The sequence below is a fragment of the Acomys minous genome (assembly GCF_964271855.1).
Source record: "Acomys minous genome assembly, chromosome: 5".
In the NCBI taxonomy this organism is placed as follows: Eukaryota; Metazoa; Chordata; class Mammalia; order Rodentia; family Muridae; genus Acomys; species Acomys minous.
Genome location: NC_140494.1, coordinates 73,574,547 through 73,594,144, shown reverse-complemented (window position 1 = coordinate 73,594,144; position 19,598 = coordinate 73,574,547). Strand labels below are relative to the sequence as shown.

General features: G+C 40.9%; 1 protein-coding gene and 1 pseudogene across 5 annotated transcripts in view; one reads left to right on the top strand and one right to left on the bottom strand.

The window, feature by feature from the left end:
* The window catches only part of CNTN5 (contactin 5), a 1,112,028-nt gene that overhangs the window by 872,705 nt on the left and 219,725 nt on the right, over positions 1-19,598 (top strand). The window lies entirely within an intron of this gene.
* Positions 15,373-15,995, bottom strand: LOC311597488 (large ribosomal subunit protein eL30-like; annotated as a pseudogene). The gene is made up of 2 exons: positions 15,898-15,995; positions 15,373-15,711 (listed from the first exon to the last, which is right to left on the bottom strand). The product of its transcript is annotated as a large ribosomal subunit protein eL30-like (transcript).

The window sequence follows — 19,598 nt, the reverse complement described above, 5'->3', positions numbered from 1 at the left end:
ATACAAGTCAGAGGACCCACATAAAGTTGGAGTTGGTAGAGTGTGCCCCATAATTCCAGTCCCCACGCTGGAAGACTGGAGGCAGGGACAGGAGAATTCTCAGACGTTTATGGTCAGTTAATGTGGCCTACACATCAGAAGTCTTACTCAATGCACCATTGCTTTGAAGAGTCACCACAGTCATAACAACTTTTATAAAGGAAAGCATTAAATGGGAGCTGCTTGCAGTTTCGAGGTTTAGTCCATTATCATCACGGTGAGGAGCATGGCGGTATGCAGACAGACATGGTACTGGAGAGGAGCTGAGAGTTCTACATCAGGATCCAAAGGCACCAGGAAAAGAGAGAACCACTGGGCCTTGCTTGGTCATTTGAAACCCCAAAGCTTACCCCCAGTGACACATTTCCTCCAAGGCCACACCTGCTCCAACAAGGCCAAACCTCCTAATACTCTCCTTAGGGCATTGCCAAAGTTCAGTTTCTTCTATTATGTTTTTCTCTTCACCCTGGTTTTTGTTTTTGTTGTTGTTGTTGTTGTCATAGTTGTTATTTTTGTTTAATGAATGAACAGCTACATTTACATTTTTAATTTTTTAAGATTTATTTTATTTTTTTCATTGTGTGTTTTTGTGTCTTTATGAGCACATGCGCATGTGACTGCCTGCGCCCCTGGAGGCCGGAAGTGGGAGCTTATGATGATTATGAGCTGCCTGGTGTGAAGTAAATGCTGGGAATCAATGCGCCTCCACTGTAGAAGCCATTTCCTCTCTTAGCCACTCTGCTATCTCTCCAGCCCATAAAGACAGTATTTTCTTGGAGCATACCACACTGTAAATGTATTCCTTTCCCTCTCTAAGAATCCCTCCTTACTTTTTAGTTCCATGTTGGCCTTTTTGTGCGTTTTTCTTTTTTCTCATAGTTTAGCTTTTTCCTAAGCCATATAGATTCCTTCTCTAATTTTCTCTTTTTAAATGACTGTTCTGAAGCTTAGAAACTATTTACAATACCATTGTTTTGTTAACACAGTTGACATAAAACCCACCTCAGCATCAGAAGGATGCTGCCTGTCGCCCTGTATTTCTGTGCTTGGGGTGCACTACAAATGCTATATAACGTATAGCAAATGTTAAAGTCCCCATGGGAGTCCAGAACAGAATTGACCACCCACACAACAGATGATTCTTTACAGTATGAATCTGGATATATTAAATTCCCATTCAGTCCTCAGAACTCTTCTTGGGTACCGTACCATTCTGGAAGATTCTTCAACCACTTCCCATCTGTTCAGGCAGGTTTCTTCAAATTTGCATTATAATACCTAGGATTTGCTAATGTCACAGAATGTTTAATGGCTTGTCTTTCCAGTCATTCTCTGTAAGCTCTTTGGGGCTGGCATCTGTTGGTTTTTCAGTTTGGGTGCCTGCCACAAGGTAGGCACCCAAAGAATATTTATTAATAAGATGATTACATACAACAATGGTGAACTGGACACTTGCAAGAGTTGGGGGAAACTACTTTCAAAGAATTTGTCATGGGAAAATAATTAAGGCTTTAGGAGTTAAATACGTTTAACATTTAACCAGATTCAAACATATAGCACATGGATGTATCAAAACATTACACGCCACCCTAGTCATATTAATAATTTTTTTTCTTATACATTAATTAAAAGAAATTTAAACTTCAAAATATAATTTCAGAGGAAAATGCTATATAAAGAAAAAGATATTTCTCCTTAGTATATGTCAACTGTGTGATAGATGTCCATATTCAGAATGGCCGGTGTCTTTCCCAGAAATTGGCAAGTTACATCACTTGGCTTTTAGAACAAGGAAACAGCTGCTGGCTAGCTGAGCCTCTCCAATTCATGCCACTTAAGTGTAGACACTTTCTTAGTGTGGGTGAGTCTCATGGATTAGTCTGTTTGTGCCAACACTGATCAGACTTCGACTCTTCATCAAGCACATCATGAAGATGTGAGCTCTAACTTTGGTGGAAGGTATGACTTGGTTTAGTGGGAGAAAAGAAGAGGAAGAAAACAGAAACATCTAATGAATACATTGGGATAATCAGGATGAGTAAAGATGCTCAGATGAGCAGTGTCAGCTCCGGGTGGAGGTTTCAAGCCACAGGATGGTGAGTGAACAAAAGCTAGGCGATATAAGCTGGGCACAGTGTTGCTTACAAATAGAAAGGGAGCATGCAGCAGCATTTATGACAGAGCAGTGGCCACAGAGTCCTGATAACGTCCTATCAGGGAAAGCAGGGAGGAAAGGAGATGCCGACATCAATGAGACTGGTGTCTTCACATTTCTGAAGGGAGAGATGATCTGTACCTCCCTTTCTAGTCTTACCTCTGGCCACTCAGTCATGCATGGGAAATGCTTGAATTAATAGAATCTATTAATCTCTTTGAGTCCCACTGACTTGATCACATGGTTGCCTCTGCTTGATTCTTCCTTAAACTCCTAAGACATGCCTGTGCCTTTCTTGAGTCAAATATACTAACCAATTCCAGTTAAAAGGCTCACCACTGTATCTCTTTATTCTTGAACCACAGTCGATTAGAGTGAATACTACATACTCATCACCATATGGATATCATGGATAAATGGTTTTGAGGACTAGATTCTAGCTAGAACAGAATCAGAGCTACTGTTCACTGGGGAACATTGTAAATTGTTTGGGATGTGGTGGCAGTTGGGAAAAAGAAATCTGTCTTGTGAATGTCATGTGAAGCTGAATGTATGTTTGAAGGCTGAGACTGGACCACTGCTGCCTTTAACAGAACAAGATGTGACAAAGAAATGCAAAGCCAGAAGCTAAGGAGAAGGATGACAAGTCCAAGGCCAGCACAGACAACAGAGTGACACACCCAGCCTGGAGACCTAAAAGAAGGAGAAGGAGAAAGAGGAGGGAAGAGGGAAAATGAAAATCAGAATTAAAGACATTGAAATGAGCAAAAGTAGAGTCTATGGAACAGGAAAGAGGAGTAACAGAAGAAGGTAAAACAGTGGGAAATCTGGGAGAGATATCAAAAAAGAAAGGAGAAAACCACAAAATTAATCTAAAACTTCAGAGGAAATACTTAAAAGAATCATTTCAATGTCCAGCAAGATGGCTAGGTAGCAGTAGCAGATAGAGGCTCTTGCCTTGCAAGCCTGGTGACCTGAGTTCAATTCCCAGGAAGCCAGTGAAGGTGGAAGAAAAGAACTGACTCTAAAAACTTGTCTCCTGGTCTGGAATGGTGGCACAGCCCTTTAATCCTAGTACTCATGGAGGTAGAAGCAGGCAGATCTCTGTGAGTTCAAGGCTAGCCTCAACTCCAAAGTGAGTTGAGGATAGCCAAGGCTATACAGAGAAATTCTGTCTCAAAAAAAAAAAGTTGTCTCCTAACCTAAATTCTACAGCAAGCACAAGCCCACACATGCAATATCACACACACACACACACACACACACACACACACACACACACACACACCGATGACAACAACAACAACAACAAAAAGTTAAGACATTTCATTTAAGGAACATATATATATTTCTAGTGTACTAACATCTATATATTTCTATAGTGTGTATTTTCTTTTTGTAAATGGAGAAAAATTACTTAGGAAGAACATCAGTAATTGTGGCTATGATATGTGACATTTTTTTTCCCCTCTCTGTCACCAATGGTGTGCCCAAGAGCACAAGACTCAGTGTGCTTAAGCGAAGCTACTTCTCTGTCACAGTAGCTGTGTGACTTTGGATAACACACAATAATAATAATCTTTAAGCTTAAAAGTCATCTTGTTCTCATGCAACATAAAAATTATTTTACAGTTATTTTAATTTTTCTGGATGTCAATTGACTTGTCTTTGAAATAAACGAGCTTTTGGTTCTAATTTTGTATTAAAAGAATATAATAAAACACAGCCACCAAGTCAGACTCTGCATATGAATACTGTGCACTATTAAATCATACTGTGTTTTAAGGTAAGATAAATTTAAATGATGGTAAATGCTAAAAATCAATAAACAAGAGTTATTGGTTTGTGTGCATTCTTAGCACCCTCTAGAATTTATTTAGGAGAAAGGTCCCTAAAAATGTAACTATTTTTGTTGACACTTCAGTAGTTGCATATGAGTCCTTGCCAGCTTTCTTCCTGATGTTAGCATTTTGCCTAACTCTGATTTCACACATCACTAAATTCAGAACAATTTGTCCCTTGGAGTGCACCATGCACTAATTTTGCTCTGACAACCTTGTAATGGGAACCTGAACACTTACGACATTTTTCTTGTTAAACCAGGGCCAATACACTCATAATGTTACTGACCACTCACTCCCCTTGCCTGGGTATGCTGAAGTTCTATGCAGCTGGTTCATTTTTGCTTTCAAGTGTCCTTGTGAGTCAACACTGGGCTAGGACTTGATGCTCCCAACCCCCACCCCAAGAGCTCACTCACCTCTATGAGTTGTCTTCACGGTGTGAATCCTACTCCAGGCAGAGTGGAGTTGGGAAGGGTGCTCATTTTCATAACCTTTAATCTACCCAGCAGCGCCTGTAGCTATCACACTGGGACTGGAAATAATAACTAAGAGAAACTCTCCAGTTAGAGGGAGGGATCTTCTGTGAGGTGTACTGTAACAGGAGCAACATCCTGATACTAGGTACTAATGATAATACTCTGGGGTGGAAGAGGTTGGAGAATTACATGGTGAGTTGGAGTTGTAAAAGCGTGTGTTGTGTTCCTTCTTGATGAAGGTTTTCTATTATATTTTGTTGAATACAACTGAATTGCCAAACTGTCTGTTTCTCACATATTGCCATAAACAGCAAAGATCAACTGAGTCTGAGAAAAGAAGATAGAAATGTCACTTTTTAAAAATGAGAACAATTTTCAGACATTTTGGTATAGTCAGGCATGGTAGCAAAATGTTCTAGAAAAAATGTACACATTAACTATCTCTCAATGTTTATTCACAGAAGTCAAGTATTATACTAGATACGTTCTAATACTGTCAACTTTGATCTTGGCTGCATTGAAGGAAAATACTGTAAGACATCATGAGTAGTAGCTCTTGGGAAAAGGGAAAAGTTGGCTTTGAGTACATTACACAATTGGACACAACACAAGGCATTTCCCCATAAATCTAGCATATTATAATGTGTTGAAATGTGTCGGCGCCGCACCGTCCAGTGGAAATAAGACACCAACAACCAGACTTCTCGAGATCTTTACTCAGGATTAAGCTCAGTGGGAATGGCCCCGAAGAAGGGAAGGGCCAAGCTTAAGTACAACTCAAGGGCCAATCAGCTCATGCCAGGTGCCACCTCCTCATAGGTCCGCGTCAGAGCAGGACTGCTTGTTATCAGATTACCAGTTACCCTTGCACAGCTTTTGCCATATAAAGACTTGTTTATCTTAGAGAGCGCTTGCCGTCGGGATGGCGGAAGGTGGAAGCCTACGCCATGTTAAGGCGTGGCACCTCGCAGCTCTCCACAGAAATGGAACCTCCATTAGTAACCTAGCTTACCTCTCCACCAGTTTTCTGCCTGAATGTGTTGGCCTTGCTCTTTCTAGTCAAATACCCACAGTAACCTTCACAGAGAGGTCTGTTTCTCTTCCCTTCTGTCGGACATGATAATTCTCCACTATATCTGGGGTATGCTCACCTAAGTTCCTCCTTTCTAAAATTATTTTTCTTTGTCTTGTTTTTTTTTTGAGACAGGGTTCCTCTGGGTGACCCTGCCTATCCTGCCTCTCTCTGTAGACCAGGCTGATCTCGAACTCACAGAGATCCACCTGGCTCTGCCTCTTAGAGTGCTGTGATTAAAGGCTTGCACCACCATGCCTGGCTGGCTCACTATATGGTTGTGACTGTCCTGGACTCTGTAAATAGACCAGGTTGACCTTGAACTCCCAGAGATCTACTTGTCTCCAACTTGGGAGTGTTGAGATTAAAAATGGCGCAATGCCTGGTATCACCTAGATTGCTGATGCTGTGTCTCTCATCAAGCAGCAGCGTTGACAAGAAGAGAAGCGGGCATGCTTGCAGGAGGCCTGGAATGAAGGCAGGGCTGGCTGTCTTGCTTTCTTTTAGGCAGATCATACTTATCAAAATGGAAGGAAAAATAGCTCTTAGTGGGCCTAGTTTGCAATTCTGATAAAAAAAAAAAACTCTCAGGGGTTAATTTATTCAAAGGAGTTAGTTACCTGAACTAAAGGGGGTTGGATAAGCTCCCACCAGGTCGTCTGCTGCTGTGGGTAGATAGGTAGATTGGAACCCAGGGGTCACTGGTTTTAATCATTGGCTATTTCTATAATATTTAGTAATCAAGAAGCTTCCAGGCAGCAGAACAGCAAAGCTTTAAGGAAGTTTCTAAAATTGATAACCACGCTGATATTTTTAAGTAGAAAACTATGTCATATCAGTATGACCAGCATCACAGCACTTCCTTCAAAAGGAAGAGCAATGTACGACCTTTGTGAGACGTTAGTGAAGCCAAAGCATGCTCCCAGATGCCTGTCCTGCGAATGGCAGCATTTCGGAACAAACTCAGCTGAAAGTGTTTCCTGGTCTGCAGTGTTCATAGGTGCAGGAGGTTAGTGAGGAAAGGAAGGCGAGCAGTCGCTTGCCTGAGTCTGCATTTGATCTGGGTCTAAGAGCCGCTTGTGTTCTTGCCTTCATGCTGCTTCTATTCCTCCTCTCCACGGTCTGCACTGCCCACCGGGGTCCACACCCTTCTTCCAACTCCAGGTACCATCAGCCGGCTTTGTATGTGTGCAGGCTTTCCCAAGCTCCATGAAACAGCAAACAATTATACTGAAAGGTCAATCTTTATAACATGCACCTTCTTCAAAGGGAAGGCATCCATTATCAGCATGTGGCCCACCTGTGCATGCCTGTATCTTTGTGCACCCACACGTACGCACATGTTCAGATTTCTATACATACAACAATACTATCCAATTTTGAGCACAAATATGTTGTTTCTGGAAGCAAGAAAAGGAAATAATAGTGTCTCTCTCCCCCTCTCTCTTTCTGTCTGTCATTCTGTCATAGGAAAACAGTATGCATTGCCACAGTTATGTATAAATTGTTTGCTATATCCAGATATTATGAGGCTAAATATACCATTGTCAAAATCACAAAAAATATCCAATCTTGCATTTGAGGGCATAGACCATTGGGGTAACTTCAGAGGACAATCAGCTCTGAAAGCAATTTAGTGACTTTTTATTTTGGATATGCAGAAAGCCTATGAACTAATACTATAGCTGTTTATGCCTAAGACTAAAAGTTCAAATAAAATATTCTCATCCAAATTTAGTAGCTTGCAGAGTGAGCTTGGAGTCCTTATTTTCCAAACATAGTTTAAACACTAAGAGAGTAGACTAATAATAAACTTAAATCAATAAACAGATCTTCAAGACCACTTTCCCTTCACTCCTGCCCTGCCCATCTCCTCCATAAGTTAGCCTTTTATTTCCTTTGTGCCAGGTACCCTGCAGATTCTGAGGAAAATGAAAGCCCCTGGTGTAAAATTTAAAAGTTTCTGACAACTGGTTGATAAATTCTTATTTATTAAAAATAATTTTCTATCTTAGCATGAGGTCAATAGACTTAATGAAAAAATTTCATGGCATAAACAATATTGCACCATCCTAATTACGACTTTCCAACAACCCCCAGCATGCACTAGATTATGGAGCTGAAGGCTCGTTTCCAGATGTTGTAGTTAGATGTTGTATTTTAATCTAAATACCACAGTGGTTCCTAAAATTAGGGCAGAGTGAAGTGGAATATGATGTCAGATGTTACTTCCACAGCTAAGGGGAAGGACTGTATAAAACCAAACAAAACAACTGTTACACAGACAGATGGAGCATGCCACCTTTGCTGGGATGATAGAGGTCTTTGTTTGTTTGTTTGTTTGTTTGTTTTTTCTCTAAATTACCACAAACCTATCCATCAAAAGTTTCTTTGAATAGCTTATATAGTAAATTGTACTTTATACCTTATAAAGTAAATGAAAATCCTTATTTTCAAGACATAGGCTACAGGCATAGAGGTCCATGTAAATTGTGACGTAGAGATTCATCTTATATATCTTTGGCCTTCTAGTCAACATGTTCACACCGATGATCCTCCTGATTAAGATACCTCATTCACACCCATGCTCCACCTGCTTCACATCCAACCTCCACCAGCTGCAGTCTCCCTGTTTACACTACGCTCCACCTGTTTCATTCTCCTGTTCACACCTATGCTCCACTTGCTTCATTCTCCCATTCACACCCATGCTCCACCTGCTTCACATCCAACCTCCACCAGCTGCAGTCTCCCTGTTTACACTACGCTCCACCTGCTTCATTCTCCTGCTCACACCTATGCTCCACCTGCTTCATTCTCCCATTCACACCCATGTTCCACCTGCTGCAGTCTCCCATTCACACCCATGTTCCATCTGCTTCATTTTCCCATTCACACCCATGTTCCACCTGCTGCAGTCTCCCGTTAACACCCATGCTCCACCCGCTACAGTCTCCCAATCACACCCATTCTCCACTTGTTGCGGTCTCCCATTCACACCCATGCTCTTCCTTATTCACATTCACACCCATGCTCCACCTGCTGCAGTCTCCCCATTCACACTCATCGTCCACCTGATTCAGATACCTAATTCACACCCATGCTCCACCTGCTGCATTAGAAACTTAGAATATGACACAAACTGAATTTTCTCTACGACTCCTAGAAGTCTTAGAAGCAATTCGTTCTGAGCACTTAGGGAGATGGCTGTGATGGGTTTACAAAGTAACACTACTTTATGTGTAATTGTAAGTTCCAGCCAGTTTGATATTTTGCAATAATGTGGGAAGATTATTTTCCCTCAATACATACTTGAACTGTACTCTGAACTTTCTAGAAGCAACATGTCCTCAGGGCCTTAATGAGAACATAAGCTTAGATATGAGTTTTCTCATTAGATGTTATAAAATGCACTAGAGAAGGAAAAGGAACAATTTATAAACCAAATAGTACAAAACAAAGTATTCAATCTAATTTGAAGTCCATGTTAGAGACTATAATTTTCTACACTGGGAGAAAATGTGACTGGTATTTGCTGCAAATGGTACCTTGAAGGGCTTTGTATTTAATTAAATGCCCAATGACAAATTTGACTGCATCTTCAGAACCAGAGATTGATAGGAGCGCAAGGTCAAGGGAGCCATTTACCATGACAACACTGAAGCAGGCGATTGATGCTCCTTCAGTCTGGGATGTTTTATTTCAGAATGATTAGACTCTCATAGCATCAATGATACTGCTTTATTAGCATTCAGCATCTGTGCATATGCTCCTGGAAATGCTGCAGCCCACTGAGTACCACAGGCCATATAAAGCCGTATCCTTGAGAGAACAGAGTTCTTTACAAAGTGTCGATGAGAACAATATGTGTGGAAGTGGATTTGTAAGAATGAACTTCACTGTAACAGAATGTGTGTGTGTGTGTGTGTGTGTGTGTGTGTGTGTGTGTGTGTGTGTGTGTTGTATACTCATGTGAATGTCTAATTTCATGGGAGAAGACAGAGGAGAGAAAAAGAGGGCAGAGACAGTCCAAGAAAGACGAAAATACTTTAGGTTTAATATGGAACCTGGCAACACTAAAACCAGCTATAAATGACAGCCAAAAATCAGATACTAGAGAGCAGAAAGAGGAGAGATTAATTCCATGTTTCCACTTAGCTAACTTTGCAGGTTCACATGATTAATATGTAAGTGTTTTCTATTTAGGGGATGTTATCTAGTTAGCACCTCACTTTAGAGAGGAAAATGAATATGAGCAGAGAGATTAAGAGAACAAGATGATACATGTCGAAATTAAAGGACCAAAAGAGAGACAAGCACCTATCAGCCAACTGTAACCTGGTAGCTCAGAAGCAAAGGGACATGCATGTCCTAGAAGCGGTTGCTAAGGCTAAAAGATGCAGTCTGTGGGTTAGAAGGCTCACTATCCCCACTCTTCTCCTCATGTCCATCATCTGCAACAGAAGAAACGACAGCAGCTCCTCCTTCCTCCCACAGCACTCAAGTTTTATCTTTTGTTTTCCTGCCACTTAAGAATTAAGCTGCTTGGTTTTTTAAAATTATTTTATCATAGTAAAAATAGTTCAATGCAACCTATCCTCTTGCCTCAAGTGAATAATTTATAGTCACTGGCCCTGGGTACAGCACCGTGTGGCAGTTCTCCATAGATTACTTTCTTACACTGAGACTCTATACCTGCTGATCAATAAATGCCATTTCCCTATTAGCTCAACAGCTGGAAACCACCCCTCAACACTTTGATTTGTAAAACTGGACTACTTTGGGGACTTCATGCAGCTACTTTTGTACTCTTTGTCTTTCTATGCTTCATAGATAAAGTAGATTTGTAGCCTCCCCATTCCATGGTTTTCTCCAAGTTATAGGCTCGAGATATGTACTAGTTTGCATGAAGTAAACATCGAAACCCAACCCAGATCTAGTCATGGACTGGACATTCTCCACAGTTGAGTAACTTTCACAGGAACTCTGGTGCTCCATTTTTGACCACGTCCCCTGGATGGGGAGGCCTGGTGGCACTCAGAGGAAGGATAGCAGGCTACCAAGAAGAGACTTGATACCCTATGAGCATATACAGGGGGTAGAGGTCCCCCTCAGGAACAGTCATAGGGGAGGGGAGTAGGGGGAAAGCGGGAGGGAGGGAGGAATGGGAGAATACAAGGGATGGGGTAAGTATTGAGATGTAATATGAATGAATTAATAAAAAAATAAAAATTAAAGTAAAATAAAATCTTCTCAGTATATAAAAAAAGATCGAGATATGTTTCCCAAGATGCTTCATTTTCCCAACATAGTAGTCATCATAAGTATTCATTCTGACACCTTCTGGTCACATAGACTGCTGCTTCCAACTTTTTCTAGCTTCATTTCTGTCCCTTGCATTCTAACACCCTGATCAAAAGCATCTTCAGAGATCAAAGGGTTAATCTGGTTTACAGTTCCTGATTGCAGCTCATAGCATCTTTGAGGGGAAGGTAAAACAAACTCAAGGAGCTGGTCCCTTCACACCCACAGTCAAGAGCAGAGAGAAACAAATGCAGCTCTCCTGCTGGCCAGCTTGCATTATGCTCAGCTGGTTTTCTTTACTCATACATTTCACGACCCAGCCCGTGAACCTGGGTTGATGGCGCCCACCTCCAGGTGGTCCTCCCACCTTAACTAACAATCAAGAACATCACAAGCTGCTCCAGAAAATTCTTCAGTTGAGGTTCTTTTCTCAAGTGCATCTGGGTTGAGGCAAGAGAAGAAGCAAACTATCACATTGCTGACTTGAATCTGTGGACGTCATATAACATGTTTAAGCCACCAGCATGTACAAAAAAGGCACTTGGCCGACTCCATGTGAGTGAATTACCAGTCAGGCTGTTGTTCCCTGTTCTCATCCGATTTCCATGAATGCTGACTGGTACAGCTGCCCGAAGCCAAAACCATGAGTGTGCACAGATAATACACAGAGTACCCAGCTGCCCTCCCCTGACTCTGTCAGGAGGAAGAAGATCTGGGGAGACTCTGTGGTCCAATGGCGCCTCTGCTGACACCAGTTGAAATGCTCTGGCGGACAATACAAGCTGATAGTACGTATGCTCAGAACATGCACGTGCCCCGCACTTCCCATGGTGTTTTAGTTCCACTCTAAATCAGTCTGTGCTGAACTGTACCGTTCTGACACTTATTTACAGACGTTAAGGCACTTGTCACAGCATCTTTGTAGAGCTTGATGAAACGTAGCCAGTCCCATTCCATAGTCCTTATGAAAGACTAGAGAGCAGAGCAGACACAGTCTCTTTACTTGGAATGGCTGATTTGCTTTTAAATTGATCAAATGGGTAAATTACTGAAAGGTAAAGAAATGGTGAAAATTTCAAATAGGTTCTGATGTAAAATAAAACAATTTTTAAAAACCGTATAACTGGAGAGGGAAGAATACCTGGTTGAAAGATTAAGATGGAAACAATATATTTATATATAAGAAAGGACCACAAACCTAAATCAGTGCTGTTGATTTGCCCATGCAGTGGGAGCACTTTGTGAGAGGCCTTTTGGATTATTTATTGGCATTAGCTATTTCACCCCATCATGGAGGGAAAACAGAGAGAGACATATGCTTTCTTCCACTTTACTTAGTCTGTCATTATTGAAGTCAAGTCATAGCCTCTGTCTAGGACATTAACATCATGGGAATTACAGTTGGGCAGTAGTGAGACACATCTTTAATCCCAGCATTCAGGAGTCAAAGGCAGATAGATCTCTGTGTTCTGGTCTACAGAGTGAGTTCCAGGATAGCCAGAGCCATTACACAGAGAAACCCTGTGTCCAAAAGCCAACCCCCCCCCCCAAAAAAAAAAAAACCTTTACAAAGACAGATAAGGACTGCGCACCATTCTGTTTCCCTTTTCAAGGTTGTCCCTGTCTCCAATTCTATGAGACAGCAGTGACAGTGTCTACTGTGAACATCAGATCTCACATGGCCACTGTTGTACAGCACTCAGATGCTCACAAGACTAGCTCTGCCATGGGGCATTTGTGTGGGATTGCCTCTTCTCCAAGGAGCAAGTGAACTGTGGACCCAGCAGGAAGCTTAGAATAAACAACAAAGATATGACTAATATGGCATTAGCTGGCTGTGTCTGGATTCAAGTATAGAAATACTGGCTATTTAGCTAGCAAAGTGGCCTTTTGCTCCTGCCATGCTTTCCATATGTGGCTATTTCAAGAGGTCTTTTGATTACCATTACCAAATTGAGGAAATTGAAAAGGACAAGAAAGTATGCTACTTTTCATATGCTATTCTTCTCAACCAGTAGCAGGATATATTTATTGAGTTATTAATATGCATGCAAGGAAAAGACATGTGAACACATAGGTATATATGTATGTTTAGTGAACAAAAACAATCAAAAACCTTGAGAGAAACTATTTTGGGTGAAGAATCTGAGCAATATGTATTGTTTTCTGCACTCTTATACCAGGTCTGGCAATTAAAAATGCCCCGCAAATACAAATTTAACAGAGAAACTGAGGATAGAAAGACATACTGTATCTGCATTATTTATATTTCCCGAAGTTGAAAAAACTTGTAAAACACAAAAGATTCATTATATGATGATAAGCTTCATTGTGCACAAGTGTAATCCCAGAATTTCAGAGGCTAAATCAAGATTGCAAATTTAAAGCCAGTTTTGTTTTTGAAAGACAGAAAGACAGAGAGAGAGAGGATAGATAGATACATAGATAGATAGATATATACAGACAGACAGACAGACAGACAGAGACAGAAGACAGAAATGGACATATCTGAGTACAAATAATGGCAGATAACAGATTGATTTTTTTTTTCAAAAGATTAGGTAACTGTGCTTTACTTTAAGTAATACTCAGAGAGACCTTTGAGTTTGGGACTCAGAAGCCAAATAGTTCCTTCTGTGAGGCCATTGATGTCTGCACAAGAGAAATGCAGGCTAGTGGCTCTGAGAATGATAAAGAAGAAACCGTTGGATGGAAATGCCTGGAGCCATTAGTGCATTTGGAAGAGAATGCCTTCTGCCCGGACTTAGGTTCTCCTGGTGCCCAAGACAGTCTCTCTGCCAGTAGAACAGTAAATCATCCTGGCACCTGGCCCAGGCCTGGGCGCCAAGCACACATTGTTTTTACACCAAAAGGAAACAATGAGGTTCATCCACTGCAACAAGCAGAGGCTGGAGCCTCTGTCCTTCTGGAAGCTCAGCCAGCAGAAAACACCTGTGTCTAATCCTATGAACAGCATCTTCATATAAGGTAGAAAATATCTACCTCTTCCCTTGCTGAGAGCTAAACAGCTAAACTAGTGCAGCAAAAATGTGTCAACATACTGTCTTAGTCAGGGTTACTACCACTATGCTGGGCATAACCAAAAGCAAGGTGGGGAGGAAAGGCTTTATTTGGCTACGCTTCTGCACCCGTAGTCCATCAATGAAGGAAGTCAGGACCGCAGCTCACATAGGCTGTAACCTGGAGACAGGAGCAGAGATAGAGGCCAAGGATGGGTTCTGCTTACTAGCTTTCTCATCATGATGTGCTCAGACTCCTTTCTTTAAAATACCTGGACCATGAGCCCAGGAATGGCACCACCACAATGCCTGGCCCCTCCCCCATCAGTGGTTAATTAAGAAAATATCCTACAGCTGGATTTTATGGAGGCATTTTCTCAATTGAGTTTCCCTCCTTTTAGATGACTCTAGCTTATGACTTAAAACTAGCCAGCATACTTATATTTGTGTATGATATTACAATTTCTAAAACACACCATGAAATATGGATGATGGTCTATCTAATTCAAATGATAATTATAAATTATATGTGCAAGAGTGTAGACATAGCATGTTCTCATATTTTTAGTTTGATTATCATAATTATTACTTTTTATGATGTTTAAGTTGTATATCATTTTCATCTTTCCCTTTTGTCCCTCTAAACCATTCCATGTACCCCCAATTTCATCATCTCTCGAACTCATGGCCTCTTTTTCTTTAGTTGTTTTTCGTGTGTATGTGTGTGTGTGTGTGTGTGTGTGTTTATGCATATATACATATACCTAAATACATGTGCAACCTGATCAGTCCATATGATACCCATAAGTATATGATTTCATGACTGACCTCTTGGTATTGAATAACCAAGTGGTGTGCTCTTCCGTTCCTGGAGATTATTATTTCTCCCACACTCAGAGTTCCTTAGTTACCTGGAGTTCTTTGCCTAGAGTTGAGGCCTTTGGCCTTCTCCTCTTTCATGTTAATGTGTCTCTTTAACATTATACTTGCTCAGGTTTTGTTTAGAGACTTCATGATGGTAGCTTCTCTGACACTTCTAGGAGATACAGTCTGTCAGCAACGCCCCGCCCCATGCCTCTGGCTCTTACAATCTTCAGGCAATTATCCCTGACCTCAGACTGTAGAAGCTATGGCATAGATGTATCAGATGGGCTGGACACCTCACAGACACACTCTGCCTTTTGACTGGTTCCGGTTTTTCTGTAGTCTCTATCTATGGCAAAGGGAAATTTATTTGGTGAGGGATGAGAGCTACACTTACCTATATATAGGTAGTTGCAAGTTCTCCTCTAAGGTTCATGACCTGTCTAGTCCCAGGTAGTTGGCTAGGTTTCTAGTCCCAGTCGTGATTTTCCTCTTGTTGAGTAGGTCTTAAGTGCAATTGGAAAGCTGTTGGTTATCAACAAAATTTGCTAGCAGTTATTGTACTCCATAGGGTTTCCTGCCTTGATGATCATTAGTCTTTTGTTTATTTATTTTTTCAAAAGGAGCTCTGGCAAATTTTTATTAAAGGAAAACTTTCCTGGTTTACTTTTCACCAGTCTGTTCTGGCATGCTTCTAATAATATCAGAATCACCTGGGTCAATGGCAGCCAGTATGCATACTCTCTAGTATTTTCCACACGCTGTGCCCAATTCAATATTATAGCCACTGTAGTGATGGACACCAGTTTTAGCCACCATGGCATAGTACTCTATTTCAGATTTCCTCAAAGCTGGCCAATTGTTGGGAAGGATAACCACTTTCGCTTTGCCTTGTCTGATCATCTTCAGAGTCTGTTTGTATCCCAGGACATGCTTTCTACTTTTCTTTTTTTTTTTTTCTTTCTTTTTTTTTTTTTTTTTTTTTGGTTTTTCGAGACAGGGTTTCTCTGTGTAGCCTTGGCTGTCCTGGACTCACGTTGTAGACCAGGCTGGCCTCGAACTCACAGCTATCCGCCTGCCTCTGCCTCCCGAGTGCTGGGATTAAAGGCGTGCACTACCACGCCCGGCTCTCTTTCCACTTTTCACAACAAGCTGGAGCCTAGAGTTGATTGACTCTAGAGACTTTTTCATCTTCTTTGTGGCCACCATCTTCCTGCCTTAGGTGCGGGACAATTTCCAACCAAGATCAGCCACCGAGATGGCCCGGGAGCGAGAAAGACGATCATTAGTCTTAAAAGCATTATAGCTGGTTAGGACTATTGGTTCTGCCTTCCCTTGAAAGCGTGTGTGGTACATTCTGGTAACATGAAAGCTTGTCATCAGGGAGGAGGCTTTCAGGTCAGATCAAGAGCAGGTTCTCTGGGTCCTCCTATATCCAAAACCCACGATGTCTTTAGCAAAACATATTCACCTTTTACTGCTATTTAAGGAGGTTTTTGGAACAACTCTGAGCAACTCAAAAGAGGGATTCTCATTAGGACTTTTGTTGGATGGTCTACAGCTCTTCGAAAAAACAGTATCAGCCCAGATGTGACATTTTCATTTAAACCATGTATCTGTATGTATGCACAGACATATATACTACATATAATTTGAGTAGGTTAAATAATAATGATTGCTTATGATTTTTTCAGACATCTTCATGTTATCTTACCCTCCTTCCTCCTTCTTCTGTACTTGTCTTCTTATCCCGCCTAAGTTAAAGCACCCTCTATTTACCAATACCCACTACAATTTTCCTTTTTATTTCTCCTCTACCACAGAACTTATTTTAGTGAAAATAATTTTGTGAACCTTAATAACCTGAATAAAAGAGGCAACTCAATCCAGCCTTCTTTATTTATTTAATTTTTTTCAAGGTATGAACAAACAGCTTCTGAGAGCCACATAAAGGAAAGTATAATATGCTACTTTACTTTTACATTGCCCTACATAATAGTGATAGGATAATCTATGTTTTATAAGTCTTAATGTATTATTCTTGACTAATGTCAGCTTTAGAAAACAAACCTTGAGATATCCTAACTTTTCTTCTTGAATCTCTGAGTGTTTGATAACAGGCAAGCTGTAAGATTTAAATAGCAGAGCTCGCTTGCACCGCCAAGGAACTCTCTTGAGATAATGGTGCAAATTGAATTGCCTGCCTTGAAAGCACATCACAGGTGGCAGGTGAAAAAATTCTCAGCTTCTCTGATTCTCTTTCAGCCAGTAAATGTGCCCATCAAAGTCACAGGGCCTGCACTTCTTACAAGGCTAGGCTTGTGTTCCAAAAAAACTAAGATGCAAGCAGAGACAGGTATGTCCGTGCGTGTTTTCATTCAGAGGAGTTGTGGCCCTCTTTTGCAAAGAAAGTATTTTCTCTATGAGCACATAGCATTTTTATTCAATTCAAAGGCTGCCCTTGTTCAGAAACATGATGGCCTGAGCTTTCAAGACCTGGGTTGATCTGGGTCAAACACCAACGTTTTATGACCTCGAGTGAGTCATTTTTCTGAACTCTCATTATTGCCTCACAAAATAAATAAGGGCTTTTCCAACTCCATCTTTATGACTCTTGGAACACGCTTATGTCATAGAAATTTGCCTGAACAAGAAGAAGATCACTGTGTAGAACACGAGTAGGTGATTGTCCTGAAAGTATCTACCCAAGCAGTGCTTCTGGAAGTTTTCACTGTATCTAAAACATCTTCTACAGGGCATGTGTCCATCAAATGTTAATCCCACAGGCCAACGTCAGTTCTAGGAAGTCACCCTGGGAGAACCTCAGCCACCTGCAGACCCCTGTGTGAGGGGTGTAATAGACACCACTGTGATAACTGGCTGGTCCAGGGCAGACCCAAACTTGAGTGTACCTGGAAAGAACAATGTTATCGAAGCATCAGTGTCCTAATTTTCACAGGGCACTTACTTTGAAGGATAGCATTTTGTTTGAAATCACTGTCAGTATAAAGTACAACTCACACATTAAAGGTATTTGGATATTTTATTCTGAACTAAATGAGAATACACATGGCCTAAGAATATGGATTCATGTTGCCTCAAAAAGCATCCCCCCAACATGAATGTGTGCTTGTGTGTGAGTGTGTGTGTATATATATATATTCTTCAAATCACAGAATAAAGTAAAACCTGAGACATGGCACTAATATTATGATTTATAATGATGATTCGGTGAGGAGTATCATGGCAGGCCCATGCCAAGGTGTACCCATTGAGGAATTGTGCAGCACTGCAACAGTTCTGGTATAAGGAAGTTTATTGTGGGAAGGGAAGAAGAGAGCCAGAGAAGGGATAGAGACAGAGAGTGAGCCGTAAGGAGAGAGAGAGAGAGAGAGAGAGAGAGAGAGAGAGAGAGAGAGAGAGAGAGGGAGAGAAAGAGAGGCTGAAACAGAGACACAAAGATAGCTTGGGCTGCAGGGTCCTTATATTGCCCACACACTCTTGGCATACCTGGCAGAGGCAAGTGATGACTTAACCAGTTGCAAAGGCCCTGAAGGAAGGCCAGCTGAATCACTTGTTCGCTAACAATCAATCGTGGCATTTAAAAAATCCACTGGTGGGACAAGAGAATAGTTGAGTTACAAGAGCGCAAAGAGAAGTACAGTATGGGGCTTTTCCGACATGTGAGGACATTCTTGGTTTTTGTCTTCATGGAAAACAGTGGTCAATCAAGCTAATGCATTCCAAAAGTTTTACTTGATAGTCACAAGGATATTAGGTTAGACACAGAAATATGCAATGACTAGCTACTTCCAGGAATAAATACAACTCACAGTATGTGGCCTGGGATCTGCATCATTCCTAAAGTTCCACAATCATGAAGTTCTAGTCAGGCAGCCAGTTGTGTAAAATCTTTAAAAAAGCTGTGGCTTTTTTCTTACAATTTAAGATTATGAGCCCAACTGTTACCTTCATGCACATTTATTGTCTATTTGTTCTTCAATGGGTATACATTACTCAGAAAAATGAGTGAATGGGCCAGCTAAACAGAGTCTCCCATTTACCTCAATGTTGATTTTTGGCATGCCATTGGACTATGTAGGAGGAACCAATACAACCATATTTTGATCTATGCTTGACACCAGACTTCTGAAATTTCAGTATGAACTGGAAATATTTAGCTAAAATTTTTGGTCTTCTGGGTGACCCCCTTTGGTGTTTCAGGCACATTAATACTTAATTTAAGGAATTTGTCGAAATTCATAATAATATCAAGATAGTCAATTGTTTTTAAAATGTGAACATGTTTTACAAGTAACTGCTTTAAATTTACTATTAGGCAGTATTTCTGACCACATTGTTCCAGCTTGCTGGAGAGTTCCTCACTGCTATTCACTGTGCAGAGGAGAGCTGCTGATGTTCTCAGAGATGTTCTATTTCCTTTAACATACACACATACACACATACATATGTACATACACACATACATACATACGCACACATACACACATACACATACATACATACATACATATATGCATACATATATAAATACATATCAAGAGAAGACAGTGAACAGACAGTACCACCCTGCCATTAGAGTGACTTTAACCTGCCTGCCTCTTACTATTTGGTCATAGAAAAGTTTTTATCATTGATAAAGAAATGAGTCACCCAGTCAATAATAAATTACTGGTTGCAAACTCTTCAATAACAAGGAACTGACTTGAAATCAGGCAGCATTAAAGCTGATCTATTCTCTTCAGCCAGGCTAAGTAAATAAGGGTTTGTAATCACTCAAAATTTAACTAATACATCTCTTCC